The sequence below is a fragment of the Hypanus sabinus genome, chromosome X1 (genome assembly GCF_030144855.1).
Source record: "Hypanus sabinus isolate sHypSab1 chromosome X1, sHypSab1.hap1, whole genome shotgun sequence".
NCBI lineage: Eukaryota > Metazoa > Chordata > Chondrichthyes > Myliobatiformes > Dasyatidae > Hypanus > Hypanus sabinus.
In genome coordinates, this window is record NC_082738.1 from 66,999,127 (window position 1) to 67,011,397 (window position 12,271).

At 45.0% G+C, this 12,271-nt stretch overlaps 1 long non-coding RNA gene across 1 annotated transcript; it reads right to left on the bottom strand.

Moving 5' to 3' along the window:
* Positions 1–7,237: 7,237 nt before the first annotated feature.
* On the bottom strand, positions 7,238–11,495 carry LOC132384982 (uncharacterized). The gene is made up of 2 exons (XR_009509049.1): positions 11,387–11,495; positions 7,238–10,903 (listed from the first exon to the last, which is right to left on the bottom strand). It is a non-coding gene; the product is annotated as an uncharacterized LOC132384982 (long non-coding RNA).
* Between the last annotated feature and the right edge of the window lie 776 nt (positions 11,496–12,271).

Genomic DNA, 12,271 nt, shown 5'->3' on the forward strand with positions numbered 1-12,271 from the left:
CCATTCCATAGGCTTACTACAATTTGACCACTCTGAGTATGAAACAATTGCCTGCATTGAGTCCTGGGCAGCAGCTCAACGTGATGACCCTTGTATAAGACCCGTTTGGTCATCTTGTTGTGGAAGGGGATATCGCCTGAGTTGAAAACACCCTGCCATACCTCTACTGCTGAGAGAATGGAACAAACTGGAGTTGAGGAACCAGATTCTATACAGGGTCAGACAGGCATGGGTGGTCCCAGTTGGTTTTGCCTGAGAAGCATCAGGGGATTGTGTTGAAGTCACTTCATGATGATTCAGGTCATTTGGGGTTTGATAAGACCTATGGATTGGTCTGAGATCAGTTCTACTGGCCCGAATGAAGCCTGAGGTTGAGGAAGTACTCCTCAACAGTACGTAAGTCGTGCATTTGATGTATATGGAGGAAGATGCTGCCTATGAGGGTTGCTCCCTTATCACCCCATTTACAGAGTTCAGGGCCACTTGATCTAGTATATGTGGATTTCCTCTCCATAGAGTGAATGTCTTGGTTATTACTGATCACGACACCAGATATACTCAAGCCTTCCCTTCAAAGGATCAGAGAGTGTCCATCGTGGGAAAAGCATCTCATTCATTATGGCCTTCCAGGATGGATACATAGCGCTCAAGGAAGGGATTTCGAGAGTAGGCTCATACGTGAGTTACTGGGCATGCTTGCCAGTAACGAGGAGTCAAGGACTATGCCTTAACACCCTCAGGGAGATGCCCAGCTTAAGAGGTTCAACTGGACATGCTCAGAACCCTGGATATCAGTAAGAAGAACAAATGGAGTCAGCATATTGGGCATCTGGTCCACTGCTACAACTCTACACAGACTGAAGCTACTGGATAGTCACCTTATTATTTGATGTTTGGATGCAAAACAAGATTGCCTGAAGAACTCCGTTTTGGGACTGGCGGGGAAGACTTGCCACAGAAGTCCTATCTTAACGACGTGTCTGACATGAGGAAGGAATTGCAAAAGGCTTACGTACAATCAGAAGTCTCTGCTACCAAGCAGGATCAAGGAAACAAGTGGAGATATGATCAAAAGATGAGGTTGTCCCAACTGATGCCTGGAGACAGAGTTCTAATAAGGAATTTGGGGCCACCAGAGAAGCATAAGTTGGCTGACAGCTGGGTGGCCACATCTTATGTAGTGGAGTGTCAGTTGCCAAATGTGCCAGTTTTCTGGGTGAAGCCAAAAGATGAGAATGGGCCTGACAGAATTCTCCATCTGAACCTCCTTTTACTTCTAGGACAGGAGGTACATGTTGACCCAGCGCCTGACATGGACTCTATACCTAGTAGGAGGACTCTGTGCCGAAGTGAGAGAACCAAAAGACAATCAGTGGAGAGACCTAAAAGGGACCTAACTATTGAATACTGTACAGAACTGGAGGATGAGGAAACAGGTTTATGCAAATTTTCCAATAATTGATGAAGAGGTTCCTGAACCTATCCCCGCTGACTCGGATGTAGTGGGGGGAACTAGCAGTGGACAGACAGACCTGCAGCTGGACAATGAAGGGAGGCTGGGCTGCAATGTAATTGGGGATGAAGCTGAGCTCAGTCAAGTGGCAGGGGGACCTGAGTTGCCAGAAAGCAAGAGTAATGGATAGGGGGAGGCATCTGCAAGTAGACAGGGAAGATCCCAAGGAGTCGCTGAAACTGAAGAAGCAGAAGGTGGGATAATGAGGTCTCAAAGAGTCAGGAAACTCCCCAGATAGGCTGGCCTATGACACGATGTGGGAACTGACTGTTGTTTCTATGCCCCTTGTGAGATAGGTCACAAGGATTGGAGGTTATGACATCACAAAATTCTTGTGAAAACTGTTATTATTAATGGGTTGGTAAATTTCAATGTCATGAGGACATGACTATTTCTGGTGGGGGGCAGAATGTAGCACCCTGGTTGAGATTTTATTGCTCATGTTGTCGGGAATTTCATTCAATGGTGTTCTGTAGAAGCAGTATGTTCTGCTGATAGTGTTTGGGTTACCGTTAAAGGTAAGGGGTCGTGCTGTTCATGCTTAGGAATGTAGTGTCATCCAATCAGAATGATGGAATTGTGAGAAGGTTCTAGAAAACACTGGGTGGAGACATTTTTGGTAACGGGCATTTTGGTGGGTCGAACACTATTTGGCGCGAGATAGAGAGAGAAGCTCGAGAGAATTGGCCATAGGATTCAATCAAATGGGAATGTGCAATTTGAAGGGTTCTAGGAGGGGAAGTTATACCAGTGAACAGGTAATAGGAGCTGGCGTTTTGGGTACTTCGGACACATCAGCTTTTGGAAGATTTGAGCTCCAACCTTGTGCACATCTGACTGTTTCAATTATGATGAGTCCTTTAGTTTTTTTTCCTTTTCTTCATTCTTCTTTATAATGGTTTGGTTACATTAACATTCATAAATATACTTTCTAATTGTATTCAGTGTACAGTCTGTTATTTTTTGCCAATGGGCAACTGCATGGGAGCAGTACTAACACAGTATTCACACAGATCCGGGTTCGGATGTGTGAAACATCCCAACTTCCCGGGTTTGCTGGGACCCAAGTCATATCGACCCTAGATGTACAGAGTCTGACAAACGTGGTTTTTTCCACCGCTGAGTCGGGTGGCTGTTAGTGAGGGGCTAATGAGCCACATCTCTGGAGACACCTGGTAAAAAGGGGTTCCAGACTGAAAACAAACCTGAAACTGACATTTCAAAATAAAAGCTGAATGGGCTTAATCACGCTATAAAAACACAAACGAATTGCCCAAAGGGCAGAATAGTAAATATTTTAGTATAACTTCTTCCCTTCTTTTATAACCATCTCAAAGTTGAGTTCCTACCATCCATTCAACTTTATACAAATGCAACCCTCTTTTCCCTTTTCCCAATTTTATTGCTGCAGTGATCAAACAGACTTTCAATTATGACTTTTACCTCTCCTTTAAGCAAAGGCACCACTACATTTACATGCTTAACTTAAAGTGACTGCTTGGCTAGAATGTCTGCCACCTCGTTTTCCTTCAACCACAACAAGGGCAGGGACCCATAAGAAATGTAATACTCAAGCCAAGACTCTGCAGTCTCAACAGATGCTGTCCAGTCTCAAGAAGAATGTCTGGCCTTTAAAGTAAAATACGTATTCTAATAGATGTCAAAACTGTGAACATATTAGAGCAGAGAAGTTCAAAATCAGGACATACTTCTTCCACCAATCCAAGGTTAAAATGATAGCAACCATCTCAGACATCAATACTGATATTTGCGTGATAATCTTTTCTCAATAATCACCTGAAATTTCAGAACATAAACAGAAGCACTTGAACAACTTGTCACTGGATCTTTTGAGCCTATCTTTAGTTTCATAAGAAGCTATAGTATCTGTCTTGTATATATTGTTGCATCATTCTTCAACTTGAAATTTTCTTGAAGGCTTAAGTCAGCTACAGGAAAAGGGACAAACCATGGAGTGACAGAAAGGGGTACACTGCAACCATACTTCACATTAAACAACCCAAGATTTCATGCCCATTCATTTCCCACCCACCCAAAACTGAAGACCTGATGAAAGCAGTGCATCCATCACTCCACTAATGTTGGCAATATTGGAGGACCAACTTTATGTCCTCATATATTAAACCAAGAAACCATTGCTAACTGTAACCTGCATAAAGCGAAAGGTACTTCACCCCTTTCCACCAGTAATGCGGAAATTGGAGATGATTTAACAGCACCATAACATAACTGAGTTTGAACTTTATCTCGGGGGCTTTAAGACTGCTGGTGAGGCTGACCCATAAGCAGTATACCCATAATCAAAGACAGATGTGATTAAAGCAATATACATTTGTTAAAGTGACCTCCTATTCACTCCCTCATCACACCCAACTATGCACCCGAGTACATTAAGGACATTATTTACACATCTTTAGAATTTTATTCACATGTACCTTCCATGCCAGCCTTGTGTCCATCCACATACCAAGAAATTTTATCACTGACTAGTTTGTGAAATTTACCATGTGCATAAATTGAGATCAATTGTGCGTGTCATGTTCCTTTTAGGGAAAAATTAATGCAGGTCTTTGCAACACAAAATTTTAACCCCCTCTGACATCCCCCATTCTTCTTCTTCATTTGTAGCTGCCTACATTTTTCAAACTATGTAATTTATATTCCTACCTCTCTTCCACACTGCACCATTGACAGCATATTATGGTGTGGAAATATCTGAGCCATCATTTAAGAAAATATCATTAATCATAATATTAATAAGTAGTGGACTAAACAGAGTCCCCTATGGAGTCTGATTCTCTACCTCATATTGCTTAGGGAATGTGTTCCAAACCTAACTTGTATCTTCCTATCAAATAAAAAATTTTGAATCAAATTCGACATTCTACCACCTGCTTCTGTCTTTTCCAGTGTGTGTCTGGGGGTGTTTGACAAGTTTGTGGCCTAAGGTAGAAGAGAATGAGTTATTAACCACAAACTTTCTGCATAATCACTCAAAGAGTTGACCTGTATGTGCATGTAACGAGAGCTGAAGAACTCATGTCCTTCTGGCTTAGGCCACAAACTTATCAATCACCCATCTGTGGACACTTTCTGGAGGTCCAAGGTCCGTATGCTCCACGACCGCTGGACTAAGTGTGTCAATGTTGAAAAATAAATGTACTAGGTTTTCTAAGATTGACTCCTTCCACCTTAGGTCACAAACTTATCAATCACCCCTTGTAGGTAACAACCCTTGTGTACATAACATATGATAAACTTTCTCTGCATCAATGAATATTGCTATCACTGGTACTTTATTAACTTGGGCCTTACGAATATCAGATTCCAAATTTAACACCGTCCCTGGCTGTTCTCCATAAACAAAACCCAGACTGGTATACAGCTAATTTCCACTATTCTCCTCAAAATAAGTAAGTCATTCATTCCATTATATTACATGCATGTGAAATTAGAAAATTGTGTCTATAATTGGAAGGCTGCTGAAGGGTCTCAGCCTGAAATGTTGACTGTACTATTTTCCATAGATACTGCTTGGCTGCTGAGGTCCTCCAGCATTTTGTGTGCGTTGGTTGGATTTCCAGCATCTGCAGATTTTCTCGTTTCTAACTGGAAGGATCTGATTTGATCCTTACCAGGTGTCAATAGAGGGATAATGACTGTTATTTTCCAGGAAGTTGCACACACTTGTGAGATGCTCAGGTACCAGTGTAAGGTCTGTATAAGAAACAGTGTTATTAAAGAGATTTATCCTTGTATTTCTACGATCATTCAAACACACCAAACACTTCTTCCAGAAAGTCTTCAGCCACACATTAATTACACCCCAGGGGTCTGAAAGAGGCAGCTGAAGAGATTAGGTGGGCATTAGTGATGATCTTAAAGAATCACTAGACTCTGGAATGGTTGGAAGACTGGAAAATTGCAAATGTCACTCCACTCTTTAACAGAGGAAGGAAGAAAAATGTAGATTATAGCTAGTAATCCTGACTTCAGTGGAAGATATTGGGAGTCCATTATTAAGGACAAGGTTTTGGGGTTCTTGGAAGTTCATGATAAATTAGGCCAAAGTCAACTTGGTTTATTTAAGTGGAAATGTTGCTTAAAGGAGAGTCAGTGGATGTTGTTTACTTGGATTTTCAGAAGGACGTTGACAAGGCACCTCACACGAAGCTGCTTAACAAGAGCCCATATTACAGGAGAGATACCAACATGGATAGAAGAATGGCTGACTAGCAGGAGGCAAAGATCATGAATAAAGGGGGTTTATTCTGTTTGGAGTCAGTACTGGAACGCTTATTTTACATTATATCTTGAATGACTGGATTGATGGCTTTGTGGACAGGTTTGCAGATATACAAAGATAGGTTGAGGGGCAGGTGGTATTAAGAAAGAAGGGAGTCTGTGGAGGACTTGGACAGATTGGGAGATGGGGAAAGAAGTGGCAGATGGAATATAGCATAGTGAAGTATATGGTCATGAGCTTTGGTTGAAGGAACAAATGTGTAGACTATTTCTAAAAGGGGAGAAAATTGAAAAATCAGAGGTGCAAAGGGACTTGGGAGTCCTTGTGCAGGATTCCCTGAAGATGAACGCAGGTTGAATCACTGGCAAGGAAGGTAAATGCAATGTTTGCAATCATTTTGAGAGGACTAGAATAAAAGAGCTGAGGCTTTATAAGGTATTAGTCAGATCATACTTGGGAGTATTGTGAACAGTTTTCAGCCCCTTATCTATGAAAAGATGTGATGGCATTGGAGATGGTCCAGAGGAGGTTCACGAGAATGATTCCAGGAATGAAAGTGTAAACATATGATGGCTCTGGGCCTGTACTTGCTGGAGTGCAGAAGAATGAGGTAGATCTCATTGAAAACTATCAAAAATTGAAAGGCCAAGATGGAGTGGATGTTTCCTGTGGTGGGTGAATCTAGAACCAGAAATCACAGCCTCAGAACAGAAGAACAGAAATGAGGCGGAATTTCTTTTGCCAGAGGGTGGTGAATCTGTGGAATTCATTGCCATGGACCACTGTGGAGAACAAGTCTTTGAGTATACTTAAAGCAGAGTCTGTTATGTTCTTGGCCAGTTAAAGTTTATGGGGAGAAGGCAGGAGAATGGGATTCAGAGGGATAATAAATCAGCCATGATGGAATGGTGGAGCAGTGTTGACGTGCCAAATTGCCTAATTCAGCTCCTATGCATTATGGTGCAGCCCTCGTCATCTACTTGTCAGTTGAAGATATGTCCGCTCAACTCACACTTTTTGGGTTAACACCAAGCCATACCCCTCATCCTATCAATCAATAATACACCCCACCCCTCATTCTGCACATTTGTGACAAACCCCAGGCTTTTCTCTTCCCCTTATCAATCAATCCTGGGTCCCACCCCTTCCTTTCATTACAATGTATAAAACCCTCCCCTTCTGATGCACCTGTCTGCCACTCACCAAATCCACTCCCTGTTGATAATATTCTCAAATCCTCCAAAACCAATCAATTATCATTAATACAGTCATCCTTCTCCACCTATTTGACCTACAACCTGCCATTACTTTCCACTTGTCTATCATTTGCCAGTACCACCCACTTTTCACCTCCTTATCAATCATTCTCACCTCCCTGCCCATCCAGCCCCACCCCTCACACCCAGAAACTTCAGACAGAGTGACTGCAGAGGAAGAGACCTGGCATGACAAACAACTTGTTGAATCCATTTATTACTTGCATCAGCATCACAGGCACATAGCATCAGAAATGCAGCATTCACAAGTAAATATAACAAATTACAGAACACTCTTCAGTGCAGGAACAGGCTACTCAGCCCACGATGTTGTGATGAACTTATTAACTGCCTTCTACTTGCACAATTTCCACATAAAATGGTTTACTATTGTTACATGTAATGCACAGACTGCAGAGCTTAAGCCAGAGAGCATAAACCACAGACTGTAGTGAAACTCAATGATTTGCATACCAGCCATACTGATTATTTCAACATGCAATAAGGTGCAAGGGCCACAACAATTGTGACGTCCCCCATCTTACCATAAGTGTTATAATAATGTAGTAGCTGTCTTGAGCCTAGTATGTGTGTTATCAGGATTTTTTATTTTCTACTTGAAGAGAGGTGGGGAGAAGAGAGAATGACATGCCTTGTCCTGTACCGGGAGGGCTGGAGAAGATAAGGAGGAATGCAGGATGCTGTCAGGCAGCAAAAGGCAGGTCCAACTCATATTTTAAGAGGGGATGTTGAGAGGTGTTGGGTCCCCTCATTCACTTCCTTCCCTGTCCCTAACAAGCCTCCTCTCCCGCACCAAGACATCTACCCCTGTGAGTCACACAACTGCCATACCCTGGCATCAGGCAATGAGGTGAAGTGCAAGACTGACTTTTCTGGAGTGAGCCCAGAGAGACAGGATCATAGCACAGCCTCTCTCTGTCTGCACCTTTAAGTCATTGCCAAAGAGCAGCCTACTTCAGAAATTACTGTATCCAACAGGAACCAAACACATCTCTTGTTACACTGGCAACTGCCTGCCAGATAATAGAGGGAAGATGAGAGAACCAGTGAGAGGAGTGGGTGGGGTTTTACAGGGGAATGTCAGAGGGCTGGGAGGGTGAGGCGAGTTTACAGCAAATTCCCCTGGGAGGTGGATGAATACACATGGGTGTTGCAGTATAATTCTTCAGCTAGGCCTGCAGTGAGGGGCTGAGGGGCAGAAGTAAACGGTAAATGATGGCAATGTCGGTGCATCCTCCTCTCTCTCTCTCCCGACACTGGCTGTCAGCCACATCATCCTCTCCCCCCTCTGGGAGCAGACACCGAACACACTGCCCCGCTCCCCCTCTGGAACTGGACATCGGACATGCAGTCCTCTCCGATAAGACTGTGGTGTTTTGTTTGTGTATTAGGTACATGTGATCAAAGCCATCATGCACTCTCGAGGTCAGCCTCCTTCAATCAATGGGCAACAACTTCTTAAAACCAATCTGTCTTTATTGCTCTTGATACTGCCTTTGTATATTATTTGTTTTAACTTCTGCTGTGAGACTTGGGACAATGCCAGCTGTCCAACTGATGGCAAATCTCTGTTTCTGACCACATCAGTCACGGTTCTGGACCTCATTTCCTTGGGTCACACCACACCAGGACAACAGCCCAGCACAAAGTAGAGTTTCAGGAAATTCACAATCTCTTTCCACTGCGTTACATGTCATGTTGCAGCTGTGACAGTCCATCTACAACTCTGATGGATGAGCAGCAAGACAAGGAATCTCATACAGTGGGAACCCAGACAGCCTTTGTCTCCTGATTGAAAACTTTGATTGGATCTTAAACAGTGGGACTGCCAGACATGGATTAAATCTGGAAAGGAGCAGAGTGCAATATTTCCGGAGCTCTGAAATGTCTTTCCACAGGGTTCTCAGTCCTGTTGCAAGAGTGGCTGCCCATCTGCACAAGACATACAGTCGGGCAAGGAATCATATATCACAGGAAGCAAGACAAGCCCTTCTTCCTTGCTGGATGCCCCTGGAACATCAGTTACAGGTACTGAGGGTTTGGCAGTGGGACTGTCAAACATGGCTTAAGTCTGGAAAGAGCTGTTTCAGACTCACACTGGCAGAACTGTCTGTGCTTCCAATTTCCATATCCTCTGGGTCAGCCCGACTGGGTCCGCCTGCACAGTTCCCACCTCCATAATCCCCAGTCAGTACTTCAGGAACACTGTGAGCACAGTGCATGTGTGGGAAATTGAATAACTTGTTCTAAACATTCTGACCTAAGACACACTCTAGAATACCAGCAAACAGTGAATCATGATGCCATGCCAATTGCTGTCAGCCCTCGCCTGTCTTCAACAGAATCCACAAGGCAAGATTCTGCTCCAATTGTGCAAACCATTCCCTTTGGGGCACCACTCGGCAGAAATCTCTGAACCTCCATAGGCATTCAGCGAAAATGGAAAAACTCATCAATCTGGAATATCAACCAGATGTACTGAGGATTAGGCAGTGGGATTGTTGAAAGTGGGTTAAATCTGGAAAGGGCTAGTTGAGACCCACACCGGAAACACCATGCACTTTTCTGTCTCCATATCACAAGGTCAGACCCACAGAGGGAGTGCCATGCACAGTTCCCATCTCCATATCCCATGGGTTAGATCTACACCACAGCCTCCTGCCAATATGGGAATTCTGGAAGATTTATTTTTCTTTGGACTTTCTAACCCCTCTCCCATTGAGCCACCAAGCACCTATGAAACACTGTCAATCTCTGTCTGCCCTTGCCTGAATGTGAGAGTGTCCCTGGCATGGCATCATTCTGTGACTGTGCTCACCACTACCTTTGGCCTGTCGTTGGCCGGTTGTTTCGTCCACGTCCTGATGCAGGAGAATAGTGGTGTTAATGATGAATCTGAGTTGTATACTGCATACATACTTTGACAATAAATGTACCCTGAACCTTAATGCAGTCAGGTGCAGTTGGTAAGGACAACATTGGTGCTGATGCAGTCCCAGTTTCCAAACACTGCCACCCTCGTCCTCGCCCTCAGCACGATGGCCAATGGACTCACTTCCACATCAAATCAGCATCTTGCAATCTCTGCAGTCAGCTATCAGGCTTACACCAGCCCTGCACGGTCATGGCAACTGGTCATTGGAGAGGTCTGCTTTGCAATCACTTTCCACAAGGTTCCCTGTCCTGCTGCATTTGTGACAGATTGGTCACCGCCCAGAGGTGAAGCATCAGGGGAATAAATCACCTGGATTTTCAGAGTCAAACATCACGTCTGCAGTGCCAACATCACCCTCCTGTCGTCTGGCAAACTGCTGCTGCAGATGCCTGCTAATCCCCATCCAGACCCAGGACATTGCTCGTCCTCGGCACCTCCCCTCCAGTGGAAGAGAGCGCCAGAAATGATGGGGCGGGGGGAGGGGGGAGGCAAAACCCAGTCCTTTTGGAGCAGAAGACTCAAGCAGGGATGTAATTAAATATGTTGGCCACTCAGCCATTCCCCTCCACCACCCCTGAAAGGTTCTGAATGTCAGCTGACAGCACAGACTTCTTCCACCCCAGTCCCAGACAGCCAGTTGGTCTGATCTCGAGTGCTGCGCCAACGTCTTCTTTAGCAGAGGAGTGGAGGCGTCAAGGAAACTGCTGAGGGAGTGCCAGCCCAAGGCCACAATGTCCAGAGGGTCCCATGGGTCCAGGTCAAAGGAGATTGGTTCAACAGAAGGAAGAGGGGTGTTGTTTTACGTCTGACATGGAACGAGAAGTGAAGGGTCAGGCTCCAGGATTGGACCAAGTCCATGGGCACAGCTTCGTTCCAGACTCATTCAAAGTGTCCTCCGATTCCGAGTGACTCTGTATGTGTTTTTAGAGGAAAGGGTAGAAATGGGAAAGGAAGAAGGGAATGAGATCTTCTGTATTAAACAATAAGGTCTCACGGACTGGTGAGTGAGTAACATGTCTGCAGCACCATCCCTCCACGCTGTCCCATCCTCAATGAATCCCTCACCATCAATCCACCTCCCCCATGCACCCTTCCTCCCCAATTCCCCCACCCTCAAACTGTCCCATCCTCACCGTGCCTCCTGCTCCCTCCCTCCCCACCCCCCATGTTTCTCCTCCCCCTCCACCCTCAGCCCTCCCCACTCTTTCCGACCTGTCCCATCCCGATCCTCCTTCCCCCTCTTCACCTCAGGATTGATCATATCCTCGTCCTCTCTCCCAGATAACGCTGTCCCCCGCTTCCCATTCACGCAGAGAAGGAGCGCCCCGAGATCGAGCGGACGTGGCTTTGCAATGAAAGAAAATGTGTGTCGACAAACAGAATCAGACCCCCACCTGGTGTCCCGAGGAGAGGCCGATGGACGGAGACGGGAACCCGGGCCAGCCGGGGAGCCGTTACTGAGGAGGCGACCGGGCGCGAGAGGAGCCTTTCGACGGGATTGAGATATCGCGAGATTTAAACAAACGAGCGGGGCCTTTGGAAATAACGGCGTGAAATGGTGATGATGGTGCAGTGTGGAAGAGAGGTAGGAATATCAATTATATAGTTAGGAAAGTGCAAGCAGCTGTTACTGAAGTAGTGAAATGGGGACATCAGTGGGGGCTTAAATTTTCCATTGCAAAGACTTGTTTGTTTTTTTCTAAAAGGAACATTGCCCCCATTGGGGAATTGGTTAGGTCTGGAATCCAAAAAGAAGCTGAGAGCGTGACACTTATCACGCTTTGAATTTTTCCAATGATTTCAAGTTCCCTGGCCCCCACCGCCTTATTTTCACCATGGACGTCCAACCCCCACCAGGAAGGTCTCAAAGCTCTCCGCTTCTTTTTGGATTCCAGACCTAACCAGTTCCCCTCTACCACCACTCTCCTCCGTCTAGTGGAATTAGTTCTTACCCTCAATAATTTCTCCTTTGGAACAATACCTTATATACCAGCTGGGTAGCCTCCAAACTGATGGCATGAACATTGACTTCTCTAACTTCCGTTAATGCCCCTCCTCCCCATCTTACTCCATCCCTGATATATTTGGTTTTCCCCCCTCCTTTTTTTCTCTCTTTCTGCCCATCACTCTGCCTGTTATCCGTCTCCCTCTGGTGCTGCCCTTTCTTTTTCCCTACTCCTCCTGTCCCATGATCCATTCCTTTCTCCAGCTCTGTATCTTTCTTTCTTTCTTTTTCAATCTTTTTATTATATTTCATATAAAAAAAAACAACACATGAT